The following is a 24,696-nucleotide window of genomic DNA, read 5'->3' as shown; positions in this document are numbered from 1 at the left end:
AATTTTTAAGGAATTATTTTCTTCAGTGAGCTTTTGTATGTTCTTTTCCATTTAACCAATTCTACTTTTTTTTAAAAATTTTTTTTTTCTTCAGTGAATTTTTGTGCCTCTTTTCCTATTTGACCAATTTTGCTTTCTAAGGCATTCTTCTCCTCATTGGCTTTTTGGACCTCTTTTACCATTTGGCTTAGTCTGTTTTAAGGAGTTATTTTCTTTAGTATTTTTGTGTGTGTGTGTGTCTACTTTACCAAGCTGTTGACTTGTGTCACTCTCATTTCTCTTCCTAATTTTTCCTCTACCTCTCTTATTTGATTTTCAAAATCCTTTTTGAGCTCTTTCATGACCTGAAACCAATTCATATTTTTCTTGGAGGCTTTGAATGTAGGACCTTTGACTTTGTTATCTCCTTCTGAGTGTGTGTTTCAATCTTCCTTGTTTCCATAGTAACTTTCTATGGTCAGAATTTTTTTCTGTTGTTTGCTCATTTTCCCAACCTATTTCATGATTTTCAACTCTTCGTTAAAGTAGGGCCCTGCTTCCAGGGAGAGTTCACTGTCTCAAGTTTCAGAGTTTTGTGCAGCTGTTTTCAGAGATACTTCTAGGGACCTGTATGTTTTTAGTTCTCCCAAGGTGGTATGATCTAAGGAGAAGTGTTGACTCCTTTCCTGGCCTGTGCTCTGATCTATAAGTGACCACAGGCACTCTTTTCTGCTCCAGAACTTGTAACGGGGGTTCCCAGTCTACTGTTGCCACAACTCTGCTATGCTAGTGCTCCCCCTAGCCCACCCAGGACTGCAACCCAAATCTGAGCACGGGCAAAGCAACAGCCTCAATGCTAGCAAAGAGACCCCTGTAATCTCTTTCTGACCAGTTATTCGACCCTGTTACCATGGGCTCAGAGCTCTGGAAGCAGCTGAGCTGCTGGTGATTCAGTGGCTCCCAATGCCTACTTCTGGTTTGCTGGGATTGGGTCTGTACCAGGGCCTGCTCAGGACTGTGCTCCACTCTCACCCAGGTGTGATAGACCTTTCCTCCTGATCTTCTAAGTTGTCTTTGGCTGGAAAATTATTTCACTATGTCCTTTTGTGGGTTCTGCCACTCCAGGAATTGTTTTATGGCCCTATTTAAAAGTGTTCTGAGGGTTTCTGGGAGAGGTCAGATGAGTCTTTGCCTTTTCTCCATGTCTTGGCTCTGTCCTCAGACTTTTACTAGCTATGTGACCCTGGCAAATCCCTTAATGGCCAGGGGTCAGGAACCTGCAGCCTCGAGGCCACACATGGCCCTCTAGGTCCTCAAGTGCAGCCCTTTCACTGAATCCAAACTTCACAGAACAAATCCCCTTAATAAAAGGATTAATAAGAGGTTAATTCATACTAAGAAGTTAAGGCTTAACCTCTTTCTGTCTGAGTTTCCTCAATTTTAAAATGGGAATAATAATAGTACCTACCTCATATGGTTTTTGTGAGGATCAAATGAGATGACATTTAAAAAGCACTTAGCACAGTTCCTAGGATGTAACAAATGCTTAACAAATGTTTGTTTCCTTCCTTAAAATGAGCACATTGATTTGAAAATAAGGAGGAAAAAATATGACATGCCAAAAGACTCAATTTTACTAAAACAGAAATATTTGAGAAATGTCTTAGAACAATTGAAAAACAAAACATAGAATTACAGAAATTAGATCTGGAAGGATCTAAGAGTCAACTAATCTAACTCCCTCATTTTACAGAGGAGGAAACTCAGGCTGACAGAGAGAAAGTGATTTGCTCAAGGATAGTGAATTCTCCCACTTTAAATGGCACAGAGAAATTTAGTAATAATAGGCAAAAAGGATTAAGCTTTTTTTTCTTCTAAAAAAGTAATAATTTTCCCCAAAGCTTTGGCTTCCTCCATTAGAAAGGAGAAAAACTGCCTTGTGGTTGTTGGATTACATATACCTCTACATCAGCATGTCTTGTGAGTTCAACTGTTAGCTCACTTTGGTGAAAGCAGACAAAGCCAGGTGTTAGAAGTTCTTCAGGTTTTTGTTTATACCTTTGTTTGTATTTATCCTCCACATTTTACAGATGAGGCAATTGAGGCCCAAAGAAAGGAAGTGGCTTATCTGAGGTCACAGTGAATTAATGACAGAATTAGGACTTGAGTGCAGATCTCCTCAGTCCTTGTACTGGCATTATTCCACACCAGGGCATGCCATATCACATGACACGGCACCGTCCCATACTATTTACCTTTTCTTCTACACTGAAATTTTCAAATGTCTTGCCTTAAATCTGTGAAACATGGAACAAAAAAGTATTGGGAGAACTTCTGGGTTGTGGCATGTGAAAGAATGGAGAGCACTGAAGTTCAAAGGGATTAGACACAACTTAGCTTAAAAAAAAAGATATAACAATTTTTTTTTAAGAATTGAGATTTCTCAGTTGTTCACCCCTTACTCCAAAGGGGAAAAAAATCACTGCTCTCAGCATTAATTTATTCATTCAATAAATAATTAATTCCTATTGCCCTCACCCTCATGGAGCTCATAGTCTAGTAGTGACATAAGACACAAACACAGATCGTAGTATAATACTTTCTCTAGGGCCGCTTCCCCAATTCCCACTTGAATTAGTGAACCGGGTCCCCAAAAAGTGGCTAACTCCTCTTCCTCTTAGGATTTTAGGTGTGACTCACCCCTCCCATACTGATCAACTGGTTAAAATCAATTAACTTTTATGAAGGTTTGTTTGCTGAAAAGGTATAGCAAGGACAGAAGTTTAAAAAAGCACCCACAAACCAGAGCATGTTTTCTTTTCCACTTTGTCCCTGGGGAGAGTGGGCTCAAAAATTAATCACAAAGGAATTGATCCAACCGTTCTGGAGAGCAATTTGGAACTACGCCAAAAGGGCAACCAAACTGTGCATATCTTTGGATCCAGCAATACCACTACCATATCTGTATCCCAAAGAGATCATAAAAAAGAGAAAATGACCTATATATACAAGAATATGTCTAGCACCCCTTTTCGTGGTGGCAAAATATTGGAAACTGAGAGGATGCCCATCAATTGGGGAATGGCTGAACAAGTTGTGGCATATGAATGCCATGGAATACTATTGTGCAATAAGAAATATGAACAGGTAGATTTCAGAAAAACCTAGGAAGACTTTCATGAACTGATGCCGAGGGAAGTGAGCAGAACTAAGAAAACATTATGCACAGCATTAACAACATTGTATGATGACCAACTAGGAATGACTTAGCTCTTCTCAGCAACACAATGATCCAAGACAAGTACAAAGGACCCATAATGGAAAATCCTATCCCTATTCAGATACAGAACTGATCTCCGAATGCAGATCAAAAGCATACTTTTTTTCACTTACTTTCTTTTTTGTGTGGTTTTTTTCCCTTTTGATCCATTTCTTCTTTCACAACTGTGACTAATATGGAAATATGTTTTACATAATTGCACATATATAATCTATATCAAATTGCCTACCATTTTAGGAAGAGGGAAGGGGAGGGAAGGAGAGAGAAAAATCTGGAACTCAAAATCTTGTAAAGATGAATTCTAAAAATTATCATGACATACAATTGGGAAAAAATAAAATACTATTTAAAAAAGAACAAAAAGAAAAAGAAATTAATCACAAAGGCAATGAGACACATGTAAGGAACAAATGGGGCAGAAGACTATTTTTAGTCTGCTTGCCCTGGGAGTCCTTTTCTCCCTTTGAAGAATCCTCACCAAGTTCACTTTGGGTTGTTGCAATGGTGATGAAGAAATGGCCACCCATGCTTAGGTGGGCTGAGTTAAGCAGGTGGCTTAGTTTCTGGGCTGGCCCCTCATCAGACTCACATCCTGTTGCTATTGGCTCCAGTGGTCTCTGCTACTGACTATGATTGACTTTTACAAGCTCACAAGGTCATACCTTGTGATATCTGGATATTTATGTACCCCATATCAGAAAATCATAAACACAAAAGAAACTGGGGCACCATGCATTCATGGCCATAGGGTTGCTGGTTGAGGAGATCTCTCCCATTGTCTAGGGGCTCATAAGAGTTTTTGCAATTGTAAAATAGCCAGGGAAGAGCGGAAGGTCCTCTGCTTTCATCTTTTGTATGTATGCCGTAGGCTGGCTCAGCTTCTTTGGGGTTGTCTATGCTTCTGGCTCTTCCATCAACTGGAAGACTGTCCTTCCACAGTTCTAGAACTCAGTTATTCATGGCTACGAGAAAGCTCACCAACCCTTGTTGTTGTTTGTCCTTCATTCTTGAAGAGGACCATGACATCAGGAAGGTGATGCCTTGACTTGCAAGTGAATTGGATCGAAGTGAGGCTGGGCTGTGCAAAGTCACCAGCCTCACTTTCTCTTTCCAAGCCATCAGGGGCCAGTGGTAAGATATAGATCAGGTGGACTGGAGATGGAAACCAGAAAGAGAATATTGCAGAAATTCTGAGATGGGATAAGGGACTCTTCATCTCACATGGCCAGAAACAAGCCCATCCTAAGCTTCCATTCACTTTCCTAAAAGGCCAGTTGAGTGCACTCCAAAGGGGGGGAAGTGAAAGGAGAGTTACAGTAGTATCATAGATTTAGAGCTGGGAGGGATCTTAGTGACTCCTGTTTGTTTTATGTGTTTCTTTTGTGTTTGACCCTTCATTTTACAGATGAGATCCAGAGCAGTTAGACGACTCACTCAATGTCACACAGCAAAGTCAGGATTTAAACCCAAGTCCTCTGCTTCCAAATCCAGTGCAGCTTCCATTATGCCACCTTGTCTTCTATAATATACAACATTACATGATCAGCATGTTAGAAAGGTATAACATAGAGATATGTGAGTTGTAAGAGAAAGATTATTGCCAACAGAGGAAGAAGCCATCCTGGATGGGATGACAATTTTAGTTGGGCTTTAAAGGATGAATAGAAATTAATGGATCATGATCAAAAGTACAGACATTACAGACTTAGGCAACCTCATGACATCCTCAGTCTCCCTCTGCAAAGTCAAGAAGACATGACAGAAGAGGGTGTGGTCTGATAGACCAATTTTGCTGTATTCTAAAGAGGGTTGAGGGGAATGATATAAGACTAGAAAGTTAAAGTGGTAATAAATTGTGGAGGGCTTTCGATGCCAGGATAAAAGAGCTTTACTGGGTAGGCAACAGTGGGCCACTAAAGACTTTCAAGCAGAATCATACTATAACCCGATCTGTGGTTAAGAAAGATTTTATTGGCATTGTCTGAAGGGTGATTTGGAGTGAGGACAGAGTGGAAGTCGAAAGACCTGCTGTTGTAGTTATTCAGCCATTTCAGTTGTGTCTGACTCTTCATGACCCCATTTGAGTTTTTTGGGGGCAAAAATAACTGCAGTGGTTTGCCATTTCCTTCTCCAGCTTATTTTACAGATAAGGATAAAGTGAGTCAAGCAGGGTTAAGTGACTTACCCAGAGTCACCCATCTAGTGTCTGAGGCCAGATTTTAACTCAGGAAGATGAGTCTTCCTGACTCCAGGCCTGGCACTCAAGCCATTGGGCCACCTAGTTGCCTGGAAAGACCTGTTAGGAAGTAATTAAAATCGTCTGGGTAGATTGTTAATGATGGTGGTAACTAGGAATAGGAAGAGAAAGGAGGGGACACATGAAGAGTGGTTACAGAAGTTAAATCGGCTGGGCATGATAAAGACATATGAGTGGAGAGGGAGAAGGGGGAGTAAGTCTACTTTTAGTAGTAATAAAATATCAGCTATGCCACAACCATACGCCCATAGCAATAGCAGAGCGGGTATACTGGTCAGTCACTCTCAAACCAACTGGTCCCAAATGGTGGTATTTGCACCTCAGGTCTCTTGATCATTTCCTCAACTCTTCACATCCATGGTGGAGACATTGTCACTCAACTAAATTTAGGAATTGATGAAAAAGCCAGGTTAAAGCAAAAACAATTTCCCAGTTACTGGCAAGGGTCCCAGTTCCTGAATGAACAGGATTGAAAAAAAAAAAAGCCAGCAGACAGCCACCCTGCAGGGCCTGGGAAATCTGTCCGGTTGGAACTACCGCACAGTGCTCTATTAGTGGGTTACAAAGTCTCCTCAGCTGAAATTCTCCAGTAAATTGCATTCCGGGCAGGCTCACAAATCATTAGCCATGCAATCTTGTTTATCCCGCTTTGGCTTGGAATTTGGCCTGTTACAAAATCCAAGCTGAAATGTTGAGAGGACCTGAGCCAAAACTGCTTAGCAAGTGAATGATGTTCTCTAAGGAGGGTAGGCTTGGGGGATGCTTGTTAAACACAAACACGATGGGGGCCAGCCCAGGAAAACCTCTGAAAGGGGCAAAGTCCATAGGTAGTTTTGCATCCTGACTAACTTACACAGTATGCATGTTATTATTCTTGACTCTACTGCTATTGCTAATAATAAATGACAATTCACATATTCACAACGTAAGGTAAACAAAATGCTTTTCTCACAGCAACCTGCAGTGATCTGTAAGGTGAACTAGGGATCCTAACACCAGGAGACAAATTTGACCTCATAGTTATTGCTAAGATTTTGTGGGATAGGACTTATGACTGACCCAATACTCTGGAAAATTGTACCTTTTTCAAAAGAAAAGATAATGTAAAGAGATGGACTGTTTAAGTAGCATTATGATATTGAAAAAGAAACACATATGAATAAATCTAGGAATGGGAGTGGGGGAATGGGGAGGTAAGCCAGGGGAGAGCATGGTGGAAGGGTATTTAGGAAAAGATTAATGAAGGGAGAAACAGAAATAGTCAGTTAACTTGCATTTATTAAGCATCTGTGATATGCCAAGCACTCTGCTAAGTGGTATAAAGAAAGGCTCAAAAATAAACTCTGTTGTCAAGGAGCTCTCCTTAATGAGGGGGGAAGCAACATGCAAACAAATTCGCACATACATACATACAGATATACAAACACACACACACATATATAAAACCATAAACTCTCTATGTGTGTGTTTATGTATGTATCAAGGTGTTGACAAGTGTCCTAATTAGTGAATGAACTACATATATGTGAACTATACATATATTACATATAGATATATCCAAAGTATATTATGTACATATGTGCATGTATTCACACTTATACACACAAACTCTCTCTTTACATATATATGTATGTGTATATATATATATGTGTGTGCGTGTGTGTGTGTCCAGTTGTTGACATGAATTCTAGTTAGTGAAAGACTACAGATATATTTGAAATATATATATATATATACATATATATATATACATATATATATATACATATATATATACATATATATATATACACACATATATATGCGTATAGGAGTATATTATATATAGATATATAGACACATGCAAAGTATGTGTACGTATATACATGTGTATACACACATACATACACACAAAAAGATATGTACAGGGTAATTGTACAGGATATGTATGGGGTAATCTTAGAGGGAAGGCACTACTATTAAGAAAAAACCTAGGAAAGGATTTTTGCAGAGGTAGGATTTTGGCTGAGACTTGAAGGAAGCCAGGGAACTTAGGAGGCAAAGAGTATTGTATGAGTATACTTTAGACCACTTGGACAGAAAGAAGAAATAGATGAAAAAATCAGAAAACAGATCACAAGCCCAAGGAGAAGGCATATTTCAATTAAATAGACATCTGCTGGAGCTCTCTTCCGAAAGCAGCTAATTGATCTTAACTTCCTTTAATGAAGATTTCATCCTTTAAATGTGATGGGATATCTGTGATATTTTTTTTTAAACTTGATTTTCACCAACAAGAAAAAATGGATTATTGAAAAAAAAAGAGGGATGTTGAAGATAACTTTGCAGTTAACATTAGTGTTGGAAAAAGAAGAAAGTCAGACGTCATCTGAGAGGCACCCTAGATTTTGGAGAGCAGATTTAAGAGTTCAGAGAAAGGTTAGGTAGTAGGATCTTGTGGACTAATATTCTACAGGGAAAGTTAGCCTAGGAAGGACAGGAAAATCTCAAGAATGAAATTCTGAAGACACAAATAGAAGCAATTGCTAGGAGCAAGAAAAAGAGAAGCTGTGTGATATGAATGCATAGGATGAGTTCATCCATTAGCTTCAATTGAAAAGAACATATCAAGTAGCAGAGTATAAATCCACACTGTGGAGTGGCCCTCAGAGTGAGGTAGGAGTGGCAACAAATGCTGGGCTCAAAACACAGGGATTTCTTTTTCTTTTAGACGTATCTGGAAGAATAGGAGAATCGAAGAGAGACGATAAGACGGTGATAGTGGAGGAGGATGATGTCGACTCTAACTACCTGCACGTCCCCAGGTGAGTGACTCCACCTTGCTGGGCCACTGCCTCCTCCACCTGTGAGTGGTGCAAACTGCCTGGATGGGGACCCAGCTGGTCAGTTCCCGTCGGGCCACTCAGCTCCTCCTCTCCTGTCCTGTCCTCTCTGTTCTGCTCAAAGGAAGGTAAATTTCCATGGCTGAAAGCTACCCAGTTAACTTGGGGTTTACTGAGCACCAAGCCTTATACCCAATTCACTCTGGATCTCATGGCTTGAACAACAATATATCCCTGCCCAAGCATGACTTAATGGTTATTTTTTGAGTGCATGTAAATAGTAATTGTTTCTCTTTTGGCCAGCAACCCTGAAGGTCTTCCCCTCTCAGATTGAGATATATATATATATATATATATATATATATATAGATAGATAGATAGATAGATAGATAGATAGATAGATAGATATAGATATAGATATATAATTTATTTATTAAAGATGCCATCCCTTGACTCATTTTTTTTTTTTGTCTAGGCAATGGGGTTAAGTGACTTGCCCAGGGTCACATAGCTAGTTAGTGTTACGTGTCTGAGGCTGGATTTGAACTCAGGTCCTCCTGACTCCAGGGCCGGTGCTCTATCCATTGTGCCTCCTAGCTGTTCCTCTTGACACACTTCTTTAAGAGGCCTATTCATTGAATGGGTGTTGTGTCACTCAAAGTGAAAACCTGAAAAGACCTTAGCTTAAAAGGGCCAAGGTCTCTCCCCTGCATCCTGGGCCATCTGCAGTTGTCCCGATCGATATTTGGCTACTGGACCCACAAGGCTCTGGAGAAGAAAGCAAGGCTGGTGACCTCGCACAGCCTTCACTCACTCAGAACAAAGTCAATTGCAAGTCATGTCATCATCTCCCTGACGTCATGGTCCTCTTTGAGAACAAAGGACAGACCTCACACAATCTATGAAATGAGGAGATTAAATTAAATGACCTCCAAATCCATGATCCTATGACTAGGAAGGACAGAACAAAAATGGCTACTGTGAAGAATCCCCCAAGATGAGTACAGAGAGAGTAAGAGAGCACTTAGCTGCCCAGATCTCAGGCCACCAAACCCAGCCGAGTGTCAGGCCAAGACATTGAACGAATGACTTCTATGCTTGCTGAACCACAGAAAGAAACATACATGGCACAGGACCAGAGGAAGGCAAACGTCCTGATTCTGATGTGTGCTTCCAGTCTAATACTCCATGTTGTATATATTAAAGGATCCTGCTGATACCCCATTCCCGTGTCCAAAAGTGGACTCATCATCTTCCTCTGAAACTTGTCCCTCCTCCCTACTTTCCAATCTCAATTCATGGTATCACCATCCTCCCACTCACCCAGTCTTAGAATCCCAACATAATCTTTGACTCTTCTCTATTCCTGAATCCACAGATTTAATTACTTATCAAGCTCTATTGATTCTGGGGCAGTTAGGTGGTGCAGTGCTTAGAGTGTTGGACTGGGAGTCAGGGAAGACTCATTTTCCTGAGTTCAAATCTGGCCTCAGACACTTACTGGCTGTGTGGCCCTGGGCAAGTCACTTAACCCTGTCTGCTTCAGTTTCCTTATTTGTAAAATGAGCCAGAAAAGAAATGGGAAACTACTCCAGTATCTTTGCCAAGAAAACCCCAAATGGGGTCACGGAGAGTCAGACACGACTGAACAACAATAACCTTCACAGCATCTCCCATCTATCCCCTTTTCTCTCCTTATTCTCCCTAGCTCAGCTATGTGTGTGTGTGTGTGTGTGTGTGTGTGTGTGTGTGTGTGCATGTGTGCACGTGTGTGTGCATGTGTGTGCACATGTGTGTGTGTGTGTGTGTGTGCATGTACGTGTGTGTGTGTTTGTAGAAGGGAGGTGATGTAGAAGGATGGAGGAAGGTGGTTGCCAAGCGGCCTGCTATTTATTGTGTTGCAGATATTGAATGGATATGAGGGCCTTAGATCTTTTCTAACCCCTGCTGGTTGTAAGAATCATAGAATCACTAAATGGAGCACCTGGCAGAGACCTTAAAATAAAGAACATAGGATGGGAGCTGTAAAGGCTCTTAGGGTAGAGTATTATGGCTGGGAAGGACATTGATACATGGGATGACAGATGTAGAAGGGGCTTAGAGAGTATGTGGCCCTATTAGGCATGTAGGTTGTGTGGTGTGACAATGCTGGCTGGGCCTAGATTCAGAAAGACCTGAATGCAAATTCAACCCTAGATATTTACTAGCTTTGTGACCCTGGGCAAGCCACTTGACCTCTGTCTGCCTCAGTGTCCTCAATTGTAAAATGAGGATACCTTACAGGGTCAAATGAAATTCTGTTTGTAAAGTGCTTAGTATAGTTCCTAACATATAGTAAAGCACTTAAATTCTTGTTCCCTTCTCTATTACCTTTGTCATTTTACAGGAGATATTAAAGCCCACTGCAGTAAAATTGACTTTCTCAAGGTCACATACAGCAAGTTAGTGTCTAACCTAGTACATGCACCCAGGTCTCCTGAGTTCAGTATCCATATATTCATATGGTTGAGCCCTTTAAAAAACTTGTTTTCACGTGTACAGCATTTCAATCTATTGATGCAGAGTTAGTCCGGGGGTCTAGGAGATGTGCAGAAATGTGAGATATTCTGGGCTAGAATAATAGAAGAGAAATGAGATTTTCGGGAATGATGTTCTAGAGAAATGTGGGGGTGGGGAATGGAGGAGGCTGGGTCAACTGGTAGACGACAACATCAGCATCATGAACAGCGACAACAGCAGCTCCTATTTCATGTCTTCGAGGGCAGAGGTTGACTGCCTGCTTTGTCTTTGTAACCCTCACACCCAGCATGGCGTCTGGCACGGAGGAACGGCTCAGTTAATGCTTGCTGACCTAGCGACTCTGTCCAGTGCTTTGTTCGTACTGACCCTGTGAGGTAGACAGGTAAGGAAGTATTACCCTTCAGGATCCTGACAGATCAGGGTATTTAAGCAATTTGTCAGTGGTCGCATAACGAGTGTCAGGGCTGGGATCTGAACCTCATGTCTTCAGCCTCCACGTTTAGCACTGCCTTAGCATTACACTGATGCTTCCTTGTGATTAAAGTTCAGAGAGCATCTGTTTTCTCTTCTTTCTTTTTCACCTCAGTGACTTTTCACCTCCTTGTTTTTGGTGAAGATTGAGTCATACTCTTTGCATTTAGCAGCAGTCATTGAAACAGCAAATTTTCAGCCCAGGCAGAGGAAAATAGGCAGGCTAAAAGAAGGAAGGGGAGGAGGAGGAGATGGTGGAGGACAGAGAACCAGGCTAAGAATACAACAAAATATGAAACTATTAGAAAAAGCAATTGCTGTCAACCTTTAACATGCCTCTTTCTATCTGACCAGAGCTAAGCAGGTAGGTCTTTTCTGCCTGTAGCCACAGTCTCTTCTGTCTATGACACCACTCAATACATTTATTTAAACCAGATTTAATTTGCTTAAAAAATTTTAGAGGGAGATATAATTGTCATAGAGTGGCTACCCACCCAGTGATTCATAGGACCCTACAATCTCAGAGCTGAAAGAGATCATTTCATCCCACTCACACCAGAGCCTTAATGCCCTTCATGAAATCCTTGGCATTCCCATCCAAATTCTCCTTGAAGATCTCCCCTCACAGCAAATTCACCACCCTTTGAGACAAAGCTATTCTAACATGGGAAAGCTCTGATTGTTATCAAGTTTTTCTTATATTCGGTCAAGAATTCAGTCAATAGACATGTATGAAGGACCTACTCCATGCCAGGCACTGACAGACAAAGACAAAATAATCCCTGCCCTCAAGGAGCTTGCATTCTACATGGAACAGAAATCAAATGCTCTGCCACTTTGAACGACCACTTTTTGTTCTGTCTGCTAAGGTGAAGAAGAACAAGTCTAATCTCTTTGCCCAAAGACAGCTCTTCATGTGTCCAGGGTCTTGAAAATTTCTAGGAATGGCCTAACAACTGAAAAAGCTCAGAGGTTCAGTGGTTTGTTCAGTTACACAGGTCATAAATGGGCATTAAGCTGTTTTGGAAATTTTTATAATTTATGGTGGTTTAACCAATGAGAACCAAAGTTGGCTCGCTCAGCCCACAAGGAGGCACCTGGCACGGTATACAAAGAGGCTCCTAGGAGTGCCAAGGATTGTATACACAGCTTGGTGAAAGTTTACGGGGTGAGACAGCATTTTTTAAACCTAAAGAAAAGTCTGCTGTTGGAAACTGCATTACAGGTGTTCCTTTCCCAGGATAAGGGCAAATATTTCATCATAATTATATCACCATGGCTCTCCTTGACATCCATTCATGTGTGATTAACATTCTCATGAAGCAGCTCTGAGAACCTGCTCCTTAAGGGGGCTGTCTGACATGTGAGATGGTGTGAGTACTAGGGTTCCCAAGGAAAAGGTCAAAATACCCTTTTGTCTCCTGCCTTCTTTTAAGATTTTCCAAGACTGCTCTCTGAGCTTCAAACATATCCCATGTCCTTACTTTTCTGTGTTGTCGGCTTACATTATCTTCCATGCTCTGGATGTCTTCCCTACCTCCTTTTGCCTAAGTCAGAGGCTATTTCCATTAAAAAGCCTTCCCTGATGGGCTCCTTCTCTTCCCATTTGACAACAAACTTCCTCTGTAAGCTTCACATAGCACTATATTTTGTACCTCTCTGATGAATTTATGCAGGAGCCCTGGCTTTGGATTCAGAAGACCTGGATTCCAATTCTGGCTCTGCTATTTATGCCCTGTATGATCTGTGGTGAGTCACTTAACCTGCTATGGCCTCAGCTTATAAAATCTGTAAAATAAGAGGATTGGATTAGATAATTTCTCAGGTCCCTTCCAATTCTAAAATTTATGTTCTTAAAATTCTGTATGTTATAGGTATCTGTGATAGGAACTTATCCTCCTACTAGACCATGAACTCCCATGAAGGTGAATAAAGGCCGTATCTTTGCTAAACTTGGTATCTCCCCAAGTACCTGACTCTCCCTCTGAACCTAGGGAGAAATTTAATAAAATCTTAATTGGGATGAATGGCTCAGGCAGCTATTTTGTCCAAAGTCATTAAGAGTGTTGGAGGGAGAGCTTTAAGAGGAACCCCAAACTCCTGACTCTAGTGTTCTTTTCACTTTGCATTTGGCTATTGAAGCCTATTTTTCTCCTTCTCTGAAATGAGATGAATGAAATGGCACAGGGATTAGGCAGTATTTTAAAAAATAAAAGTGACTGAACAAACAACACCAAAAATTAAATGTTAGTGTTCATTTCTATTTCTCAGTACTATTAACCAAATGGAACATTCAAAAAAATCTAATGAGAAATGCCGGAACAACACTAACGATCCAAATATTTTAAATCAACTAACCAACAATAGGGCAGCTAGGTGGCACAATGGGCCAGAAGTCAGCAAGACCTGAGTTCAAATCGACACTTACTAGCTGTATTAGCCTGGGCGGGTCACTTAACCTGTTTGCCTCAGTTCTTCGTCTATAAAATGAGCTGGGGAAGGAAATGGCAGACTACCCCAGTGTTTTTGCCAAGAAAACCGCAAAAGTGGGGTCATGAAGAGTTGGACATGACTGAACAATAATAACAACAGTCAGCAGTAGGATTGAGAGTTAGGAAGGCCCTTTGGTCTGTTATGAAGCCTTCATTGTACAAATTAGGGCACTGAGGCCAAGAAAGAGCGAGTGATTTTCCCAGGTCACACAGGTCATATAGCAAATGGTAGATTAGGAATTTAACACTGTCTTCTGACTTCCAAAGCAGCTCTCTTTCCACCTTATGTGTATCTATGCAAATCTAATATAAGGAATTGTTGCTGGGCCTGAGGCCAGTGCACTTTACTCAGGGCCTTCCTGGCTAAGGGACTTCTCTGCTTTGGACCCCCACATGTGGTCTGGCCCAGATTTGGTTTGGGAAGGGGGAAAGGCTGGCTTCTAGGGAGGGGAGGTAGGTCCCCTATTTTTAGACTCTTTGGCTCCTATGTCCCCCACCTCTGTGTCCAAGGGGAAAATATTTAAAGCTTAGACTTTGGCTTATATCTAGCATTTTCCCCAACACAGGGAGTAGAATAGTACTGTATCAAGTATGGGATGAGTTTTTATTTCCTACATACAAAATAAACAATAAATGTAGAATTCTCATAGGAGCACATTTGACAGAAACAAGTAGAAGTACTAATTATTATTATACTCTGAGGGAAATTATTATTAAAAAAAATCTAAAAATGAAGCAGTTTGCAGGATTACAAATTAGGCATTTTGTTGCAACCCTGCTTCCACTAAAGTCTGGAGTAGTTTTCCTGAGGGATAACCCTGTGATCTGTCCTGTGACCTACACTGGATATATATAAAGGGATATGACTCCTGATTGCCTGAAAGAATGCTGAGTGCCATACTACATAGATACACAAGGGACTTAGCTCAGAATAGATGTGCAGAAAAGAGCTCCTGCAGTTGGCGAAGAGAGAACTAAGTCCCCTGCGGCAGGTACATGGCTTTGCACTCAGCATTCTCTCAGCCAATCAGAAGTAGCATGCCCTCACATATTTACAGTACAGGTCACAGCACTGTTCTTCAGGAAAACCACCCAGGCTGGAGTGGAGGCATGGTTATATTATATTTCACCTTGGATCTACAGCTCTATATGGTCTCCTTCAAATGCCATGTCTTCTCAAAAGTCAGACCCAGGGCTAAGTTCCTTTCCCTGTTGGTAGTAACCACTATGATAGAGGAACATACTTTGCTGACAACCTGATAGACCCAGGACCTCTAGACCTCTCCAACCTACAAGGTCACCTCCAAGCCTGGATATGTCCATCTTGAGAACTATATTTGGCCAGGTACTAGGGAAAGAAACACACATAAATCCAAAAAGGCAGCCAGAGGCCAGTCTCAGCCAAATGAATCTGTGGTCCATGTAAAGGAAGCTGGCTTCATGACAGCACTACTTGCCACACAAGAAAGAGAAAGAGAGAGAAAAGAGAGAGAAGAGAGAGAGAGAAGAGAGAGAGAGAGAGAGAGAGAGAGAGAGAGAGAGCTGGAAGCTGTCCCTTTTTTAATTTAATTTTTAAATTTAATAAATTTAAAACAACATCTTGTCATCTTTCCAATTTCAAGGAGTGGGGAGTAGGACCAAGGGGCCACCTATGGTTTGTCGTATAATTCCAACGTCAATGGAAGAAGCCAGAGGCTCATTTTTCCCAAAGTACCAAGTCCCCTCAGGACTGAATCACGTATTATATGTAGTTGACTAGAAGCCGGAAGGTCAGCTTTCTGCATGCAGTATTAAACCCCCATGGCTTAAAAAGAGTATTGTACTACTAAATTGGACAGTTTATGGAAATCGGGAAATTTGACTAATAATCATTAAGATTCAATGTGAAATAGTAAAAAGAATATAGGTCTAGTTCTGGCTCTCGCTATAATGTGCTTTTTGACTTTGGAAAAGTCACTTCCCCACCCTGGGCCTCAGTTTCCTCCTCTGTGAAACGAAGATATTAAGTGAAATGAACTTTAAGGCATAGCTCTGACATTCACTGTTCTGGGTTCCAAGATCATTAAGTCAACAACCACTTAACTAAGCACTTTCTGTGTCCCAGGTAGAGTATATACTATCTAAAGAAAGGCAGCATGACATATCATGTTTATGTCCCTTACTGTTTGCGTGAACAAAGAGTTCATCTTTCTAATTCACTTTCCTTATTTGTAAAAGAAGGGCGCAAGGCCAGAGAGCCTCTAAGCCCCCTCACACTTCTAGATCTATAATCCATTGAACCCACTGTGGCACTGACGTTTGAAGGACCCCTCCTGTCGTGAGTCTTTGTTCTAAAGGCGTTTCTGGCTCCGATATTCTTTGTCCTAAAAGTCCCATCCCATTCTCACATCCTATGTTCTAAAATTCCTTCTGGCTTTGATATTCTGCAATTCTAGATACTATTCACTGGGTACCACTCTGAACAGGTGCAATTAACACATCATGCCCAGAGGACAGCGATCTTTTTCTCCCCCAGTATGATCTCTCTTTGTCTAATACAAAAGAGAGAAATATATTTTGGAAACGTTTTTCAGAGCATTCCTTTCTTCCACTGGCTTCAGTGAGCCTGCAGTCTGTGTATCTTGTGTTGTGTCCCCTTAATATGAGGAAACCTAGTTGCTGGGTCATGTGGTGCCAGGCGGTATGTGGGTGTGTGGGCATGTGGGTATATAATCCCTAAATCCCCGACCCCTTTAATTCACCTTGAATAGCTCTACCCCTGCTCTAGCCAGACCCTCCATCTTCACATCCAGGTCTCCAGTGAGAGCAGCAGCAGTAAATAAGCATCTCACCCCTGACTTACTTTGGATCTGAGAGCTGGGCAACTCCCCCCATCAGGGAGCTCAGATACCCCCCCCCCCACGTACCAGAGCCAGAACAGGAAGCGTTAAAGGTCCAAGTTGGTAATTAAGCCCCAGCCCCGCTGCTGTGACAAAGTGATTACTGCAGCTGTTAGGCAGAATAAAGTATTGATTCCTTCTTTCCCCACCCCCAATACAGGGATCTGGAGCAATGACTCGGGTCTTTGCTTTAGAGCAAAACACAAAAATGTTTTAAAATCTTGCCTTGTGTTACTCAAGTAAATGTAAAGGAGAAGGAGATTCCTGCAACGATTATTGCATTTTTAAGTGAGTGTGTGTGTGTTTTTTTTCCATCTTTGCACATGAACAGTCCATGTGAGACTAAGTACCTTCCATGTGACTAGCTCATTCCCATGCTTGGAGTGTAACAGGGCATTTAAAGCCATACCAGGCAAGGTCAATGTGCCTGTTTGTTGGTGCTGGTTGGTGAACAAGCATCACAGAGAAGGTGAGGATTAGAAAATACATCTTTCTGTATCATTCCCAATCAGAGGGTCCAATTTCCGTGGCAACGAAATGAAGCTGCCTGATGATTCAGGGAAATGCTCCCATATGCTCAGGCTAGGGAGGAAAGCCTGCCATATTATTGGAAGGAAAAATACCAGCCAGGGACAGGAGGGGAGGGGAGGAAAGAGAAGTGGAAAGGAAGGGAGGGGAGTGGAAAGGAGGGAAGGGGGAAGGAGCTATGTCCTCAACTGAGGGAAGAAAGCCACTCCTTCCCCTTCACAGTATGGGGATTTTACAGCTCATTCAGCATGTGACAAGAGAAATAGCCAGCTAATAATGATTAGCATTTATATTGCACTTGCTGGCTAAGGATCTCAAAGGGTTTGCAAAACATTCATTATGGCATTGGAGCACCCCTGTAAAGCAAGGGAAATATTACCATCCCCGTTATTCAAATAGGTCAACTCTGGGGAATGTGCTACCACTAAGGGCACCTCAAAAGCTGAGAATGGAAAGGAGGAATTCTGGCTGCCCAGCCTTTGCCTCTCCCACTGAATTCCATAGTAAACCCCTGGTAGGCAGCTTATAACAAGGTAGTCATAAGAATCTCCTTAAGAGGTTCTTCCCTAGGGAAAGACGGGAATCAAGGAAGTTCATGGACTCCTTGACTTTCAGAGATGGAAGGGATCATATGATCAGAAGATTTAAAACAGTAAGAGACCTTAGAGATCATCCATTCTCTCCTCTTCCTTACCCCCTCAAATTTTACAGCTAAGGACACCGAGGTCCGAGGAGTTAAGTGCCTTGCAAGTAAGTGGTACAAGAGAAACAAGCTAAGGTCTTCTCACTCCAAGGCCAATGGTTTTTCCTCTAGTCCACCCTAGTCTTAATTGTACCCATCCTGCATGGCCTGTCTCAGATCCCATCTCCTCCATTAGGCCTCCCCTCCCCGGCCCTCCCCACAGTGACTTCTTCAGCACTTCATGTCTTTGCAGCTCATCTGACACTTAACATATGAAGCCTGGTGTTAACAAAAGTAAAGACAATGAAAATAGAGGATCTCAAAGATTCAATTCTATTCAAGAAACATTTATAGAATGGGATAGTGGAAAGAACATTGGATGTTTCAGAGGACCTGGCTTCAAATCCTGTCACTTGTTACTTGTGTGACTTTAAGCAAGTCTCCAAACCTCAGTTTCCTCATCTGTAAAACGAGGGGGTGAGACCTCTAAGGTACCTTTCCGCTCTGTGTCTGTGATTCTATTTCCCTATAGTCTGACGATACAAGACACTTGACGAGACTGTAGGGGATACAGAAACAATAATGAGATTGGCCCTGACCTCAAGGAGCTTACATTCTACTTGGGGAGAAAAATATAGATAGTTCTATGGAATGATGGATAGATAATAGACGGAGTTCTATCAAAGAATAAGCCACCCTCCCAGATCCCAGATCTCTGCTCCTTCAATCCCACTTACCTCACTTCATTGTTGCCTACAGTGTGCTATGTGATCCATCTACCCCATCTATAATGAATACACTTCCCTTCACCTCAGACCTCTTCCTCTCTTGCTCCTTCCATTGTCTGGCTCTCTCTGAGGCCTGCTGGTCCCCCTCCCTAACCTGACGAAATCCTTAAACTCCAAATCTCATTAATCCTTTTAGAGGAATTGGAATACTTCTTATACCTGCTGCCATGTCCAGACTACTTATTCATATCATCTAGTAATGGCTCCTTTAAGACTGACTCTCTCCAGATTAGTCACCCAATCCACATCCTGTTGGCCATTGTCTACCAATCCCCTCCACTATCAGCTAGTTCAGTATCTGCTTACAGTCTCTCTCTCTGTCTCTGTCTCTGTCTCTCTGTCTTTGTCTCTCTTCTGTCTCTCCCTCCCTCCCTCCCTCCCTCCCTCTCTCTTTCTCTCTGCCCCAACTCCTACCATAGTACTAGGGGAATTCCACACACATTGATATTGATATTCTCTCAAATGCCCTAATTTCCCGGGGCCTCTCTCTGTCTGGCTCCTATGACCTACTCCTTCACTGCACTTTGGCTAACACAGTAATCAGTTTATACATACCCTTTTTGGTAGGAACTATAGGAACAATATGGTAGGAACAAGGTCTTGTCCCATGTAGGCTGCGTTAGTTTTTCCTTTTAAAAGGTAATGAAATTGTCCTTGAGACTTAATTGGCCAAGGAAACTAAGGCTTGAACCATTGATATAGTTTACTGATGGGCCTAAGTACAAAAACCAGTACAGGATAATCCAAGTTCCTCTCTCGGGCTTCTGATGTAGACTAGATGATCTATGTGTGTCTCATTCCATTCCAATTCTAAACTTGAAGCACAAGACCAGTCTGAATAAGGCCAAGTTTATAACATTCATTCTTCCATCTCTCACAAATGTTTGACTTCTTTTTTCAATAACTCTGAAATTCCTTCATTTGACCATAACCATTTATCATTCCATCTCTCCCTATATCTGATTCTTCTTAGACCTAATCTTTATCTTCAGTGTACCTCCAAACCCTCCACTTCTCTGTATTTTCTCAGGCCATCACTCCTGCTTTGGTTACACTGCCCTCTCTTTTCTAATTTCAACCCCTTGATGAACCAGTTCAACTCTTCATTAGCCTCTACTTTCAGGTCCCTGGCTCCCTTGTACTATAACAGATTATGTCTCATCAAAACCTAACCCTGGATTACTCTCACTGTCTTCCTTCATTGATCTTTTTTGCATGCAGCTGAATAGAGCTGGAAACCAAACTGACTGGCTCCACTGCAGATTTGTGGTATTCCAGCCACTTCAGCTGGGCCTTCATTGTAGTCAGACAAATTTTCTCCTCTTCCCAACAAGACCAAGGTCTCTCACTGCCATTGCCCATGTCTTGCCACTGGACTTTGATGACTGGAGGAGAGAGGGAGGCTAATGATGACCTTGCACAGTGTTGTCTCATTTAAATCCAATTCACTTGCAAGTCAAGACCACCCTCCTGATGTCATCGGCCCTCTTTGAGAATGAAGCATGAACAGCAACAGTCTCTATTCCACTCGCCAACTCTCTTCTTTCCTCAAGCGTCTCACAGAACTTCTTCTACCTATCCTCTCAGCCGAAGACCTAATCAAACTTCACTTGAAAAATCAAGACTATTCACTGTAAGCTGCTTTTCTTGTTTTCTTCTTTTATATAGCCACACACTGTACTCAACTCTCTCCTCCTTAACCCCAGTCTCTGATGGATAGTTGTGCCTTCTCTTTGCTAAGGTCAATGCCTCTACACATATCAATATCTTCAGCAGACGACTCTAATATCATCCAACATGACTCTCTAATCTTCAATCTTATCCTACCTACTAGTTCTTTCTCTGCTGCCTACAAACATTCCTAAGTTTCTTCCAACCCCAAAAATCTCTCCTTAGATCTTACAGTCTCTTTAGTCCTCATCCTATATCTCTGACCCAAACTTCTTGAAAAGGCCATCTACACATTTTTTCCCTCTACCTCCTTTCCTTTTACTTCCTCCTAAACCTGTGTAGTTCAGCTTCTGACCTCATCATTCAATGGAAAATGCTCTGTCCCATGTTGCAATTGATCTCTTCATTGCCAAATTGAGGCACCTTTTTTTTTTTCAATTGTCATTCTCCTTGACCTCAACAGTACCTTTGACATTATTGATTTAGCATACTGATGGCCTTTTACTTCTAGGTAGTTAGTCTGCTATGAGTTTTGGTGATATTTCTCTTGTTAGATTCTCTTCCTACCAATATGACCATTCCTTTTTAGACTTACTTGCTAGATCTTCATCCATGGCATTCCCATTTGGGTCCTGTCCTGGGTCCTCTTCCCTTTTTTCTCTAGATTCTCTTGGCGCTCACATCAGCTACCCTGGGCTCAAATGTCCTCTGTGCAGTTAACTTGTTGATTTGTATATTCAGCCCAAGTCTCTCTCCTGAGCTTCAGTTCAAGGTCAACAATTCCCTATTAGACATTTTGAGCTGGATATTGTGTAGACATCTGAAACTCAGCACAACCAAAACAAAAATCATTTTTTATGCCCAAACACACCATCTCTTGCACTTCCCTTTTATCAAGGGCACCTCCATCCTTTCAAACATTCAGGTTCACAATCTCAATGTAGTCTTCAACAGTTCGCTCTCGCTCACGCCCACATGTCCAAATCATTGGCTGAATCTTGTTTCTATCTCTGCAACGTCTCTCAGATACAACTTCTTTCCATTCACACAGCCACCACCCTAGTTCAGACTCTCATCACCCTCTACTTGTATCATAGCAATGGTTTACTAATGGGTTCTTCCACCTCAAGTCTCTCTCCACTCTAATCTATCCTTCACAAAGCTGCCAAAGTGATTTTTCTAAAGTGCAGGTCTGACTATGTCATTCCCCCGTCCCACACTTCACTTACCCAATGAAATTCAGTGGTTCTCATTTATCTCTAGGCACGATATAAACTTACATGTTTGGCATTTAGAATTCTTCATTGCCTGACACTTTCCTGTCTCTCCAAGAGACATCATTATTGTTATTCGCACATTATTCCCCTCCATAATTTTAATGTCCCAGCCTTATTTGTTTAGTTGGTGTTCCTTCCATCCCACCTCTGTGCCTTTGCACTGGCTGGCCCTCATGCCTGCAATGTCCTTCCTTCTCAGCTGCCTTTCAAATCCCTGACTTCCTTCAGGATTAAGCTCAAGCATCACTTTCTGTAGGTCGTTTCTAGCTCCCCCCCCCCCAGCTGCTAGGGCTCTACCCTCTGATAGACTGCTTTTCTTTCAAAGCCCTTCATAACCTAGATCCCTCTATCTTTCCAGTCTTCTTACACCTTGTTTCTTGCCGTACATTCTTTGATCGAGTGATGCTGGTCTTCTTGCTGTTCCATGAACAAGATATTCCATCTCTCAGCGCAGGTCATTTTTTTCTGGTTGTCCCCCATTCCCAGAATGTCCTCCTTCCTCCTCTCTACCTTTTGGCTTCTCTGATTTATCTGAAGTCCCAGCTGAAACCCCGTCTTCTACAGGAAGCCTTTCCCAACCATTCTTAATTCTAGGGCCTTCCCTCAGTTAACAATCTCCTTTTTATCCTGTATATAGCTTGTATGTATCCATTGTTGTCTCTCCATTAGATTGTGAGCTCCTTAAGGCAGGGATCACCTTTTCGCCATTTTTGTATGCTCAGTGTTAAGCACAGTGCCTGGCAAACAGTAGGTGCTTAATAAATGTTTATTGATTGCTCAATTGATTGGTGAGTTAGATCTACCCTGTATGTGTCTTGTTGTGCTATGTAGCTCCACAGAATGTGCACAAAGCTACTCTGCTTTTTCCAGCCAATCTTTTGTGCTGGCTCAGGACTGAAAGACTTGGTACTTTGGTATGATGTGGCAAACCTTCGGTATCCCTTGGTATCCCTTGTCCCATGATATTTCAGTTCAAATGGAGAGACCACTTCAGGTTAGATCTCTTTCCTAAACCCTCCTCTGTGGCGAGTAGCTTTCCCTCAGTACACTTCCCACGAAGGGGTGAGCAAAGGGCAGTAGCATCCTTTCCCTCATGCTGACAGTATGGCCACTTCACAGCCAGAGCGGTGGTTTAGCCAGGTGAGCTTAAGTCTGGGTTTTTATCCACTTCTCTGCTTTGTATTTCTTTACTTGGTAGTAGGGGACTGAATAGTGATCCCAAGAGGCAGACACCTTAAGGCCCTTTCCATCTAACTTATACCTAAAACCTGCTATATGTGTTCTCTCTCTTCCCCCTCCCCATTAGAATTTGAATTCCTTAAGAGATGGAACCGTTTTGCTTTGCTATTTGTATCACCAGGGCTTAGCAAAGTGCTCACACATAGTAGGGGCTTCATAAATGCTTTTTCATTCTTTCATTCATGTGTATCTGTGTAAATTATCTTTGCCTATCGTAGAATATATTAGTCAGTCTTCTCTAAGTACAGGAAGACATGAAGGCCCATTCAAAACCAGCTACACTATCAGCTACTTTCTAAGAGGCTTCATAAGTACAAGCCTATGACTTCTTGCTCTTGAAATCAACAAAGAGAACATAAGTATGAAATCCATGAAAAGATATTTGTGATATATTCAGGCCAAGAGAATTTGCCTTTTGTAGAGCCTGACACCAAACCAAAGAAAGGCTGTCAGAAGTGAGTAGGGGTTGGTCTATGCTGTTTATCTGAGGTGAAAGTCAATAATCCAGATGGTTGATAATGGCCCTAAGTATTTCCCTGCAAAGGTAAACACGTCGAACTGCAAATGAGACAGATCTGTTACAGACCCAATTGATCAAACAATCACCAAGTCTAGGAGCGGGAAGGGAGAACAGCATCACCTTAGTGCAGGCCTAAGGCCTCTTTATTCCCAGATCCGCTGATTTGCTCTGAGAAGACCTGAAGTGGCATCTTTTCCCCAAATGTCTTGGTTTCTCTGTTGGTCAATGGGGATAATCTCCTTCCTGAAATGTTCTGTCTTTTCCTCACTGCCATGCCAGAACAGTGGCTCAGGAGTTGTTATTGTCGTTGTTATTTTTAGGGGAGGAGGAGAATGCATTCATTCAATATGGTACTAAATAAATCTCTTTAGGAGCATTTTATTATCATAACTACACACATGTTTCACACACACACACACACACACACACACACACACACACACACAGAGCCCTCCTTTCTCCCGAACTTCAGTTCCACATTGCCTGTGAAGCTTATACTGCCATAGAAATATAATAGAATACTATTGGGCTGTAAAAAATGAGAGAAAAGATAGTTTCAAAGAGATATGGAAAGACATAAACTGATCCAGAGCAAAATGAATAGAGCCAGAGAAACAATTTCTAATACAACATTAATGTTATAAAAATGAATGATAATGAAAGAGTTAAAAAATCTAATCAACTAAATGATCAACCATGACTCCAGAGATTCTACCTTCTTTCCTTCCTCTCTCCTTCCTTCCCTTCTCTTCCCTTCCTTCCTTCCTTCCTTCCTTCCTTCCTTCCTTCCTTCCTTCCTTCCTTCCTTCCTTCCTTCTTTCCTTCCTCCCTCCTCCCTCCCTCCCTCCCTCCTCCCTTCCTTCCTTCCTTCCTTCCTTCCTTCCTTCCTTCCTTCCTTCCTTCCTTCCTTCTTTCCTTCCTTCCTTCCTTCTTCCTTTCTTTCCTTTTCAGTGGAAGAGGAGAGCAAGACAAAATGCTTGATAAATGAAAAGTATATAATAAAATTTTAAAACCTTAGGGAAAAAATGTAGCTCACTGATTCTTGAGGCCTCATTTAAACTCAGGTCCTCCTTTCTCTAGGGCCAGTGCTCTATCCACTGCGCCACCTCACTGCCCTTCCCAATTCTTTTTTTTCTTTCATTTTTTTCAATTAATAAAAATTTATTGACTCTCCCTCCTCCTCCCTATTTAAAAAAAACTTTAGTAACAAATACACAGTCAAATAAAACAAATTCCCACATTAGCCATATAAAAATGTAAGTGCCATTGTTCATCCTGAGTCTGTCATGTG

At 41.8% G+C, this 24,696-nt stretch overlaps 1 long non-coding RNA gene across 4 annotated transcripts in view; it reads left to right on the top strand.

Moving 5' to 3' along the window:
* The window catches only part of LOC110196053 (uncharacterized), a 193,856-nt gene that overhangs the window by 123,943 nt on the left and 45,217 nt on the right, over positions 1 to 24,696 (top strand). For all 4 annotated transcript variants that reach the window (XR_013484905.1, XR_013484904.1, XR_013484902.1 and 1 more), the window contains one exon: positions 8,227 to 8,320. This is a non-coding gene — a long non-coding RNA (uncharacterized LOC110196053). The remainder of the gene's footprint in view (positions 1 to 8,226; positions 8,321 to 24,696) is intronic.

The sequence above is a fragment of the Phascolarctos cinereus genome, unplaced genomic scaffold, assembly GCF_003287225.1.
Source record: "Phascolarctos cinereus isolate Bilbo 61053 unplaced genomic scaffold, phaCin_HiC Scaffold_2;HRSCAF=192, whole genome shotgun sequence".
NCBI lineage: Eukaryota > Metazoa > Chordata > Mammalia > Diprotodontia > Phascolarctidae > Phascolarctos > Phascolarctos cinereus.
This window is presented reverse-complemented; position numbering and strand designations above follow the sequence as displayed.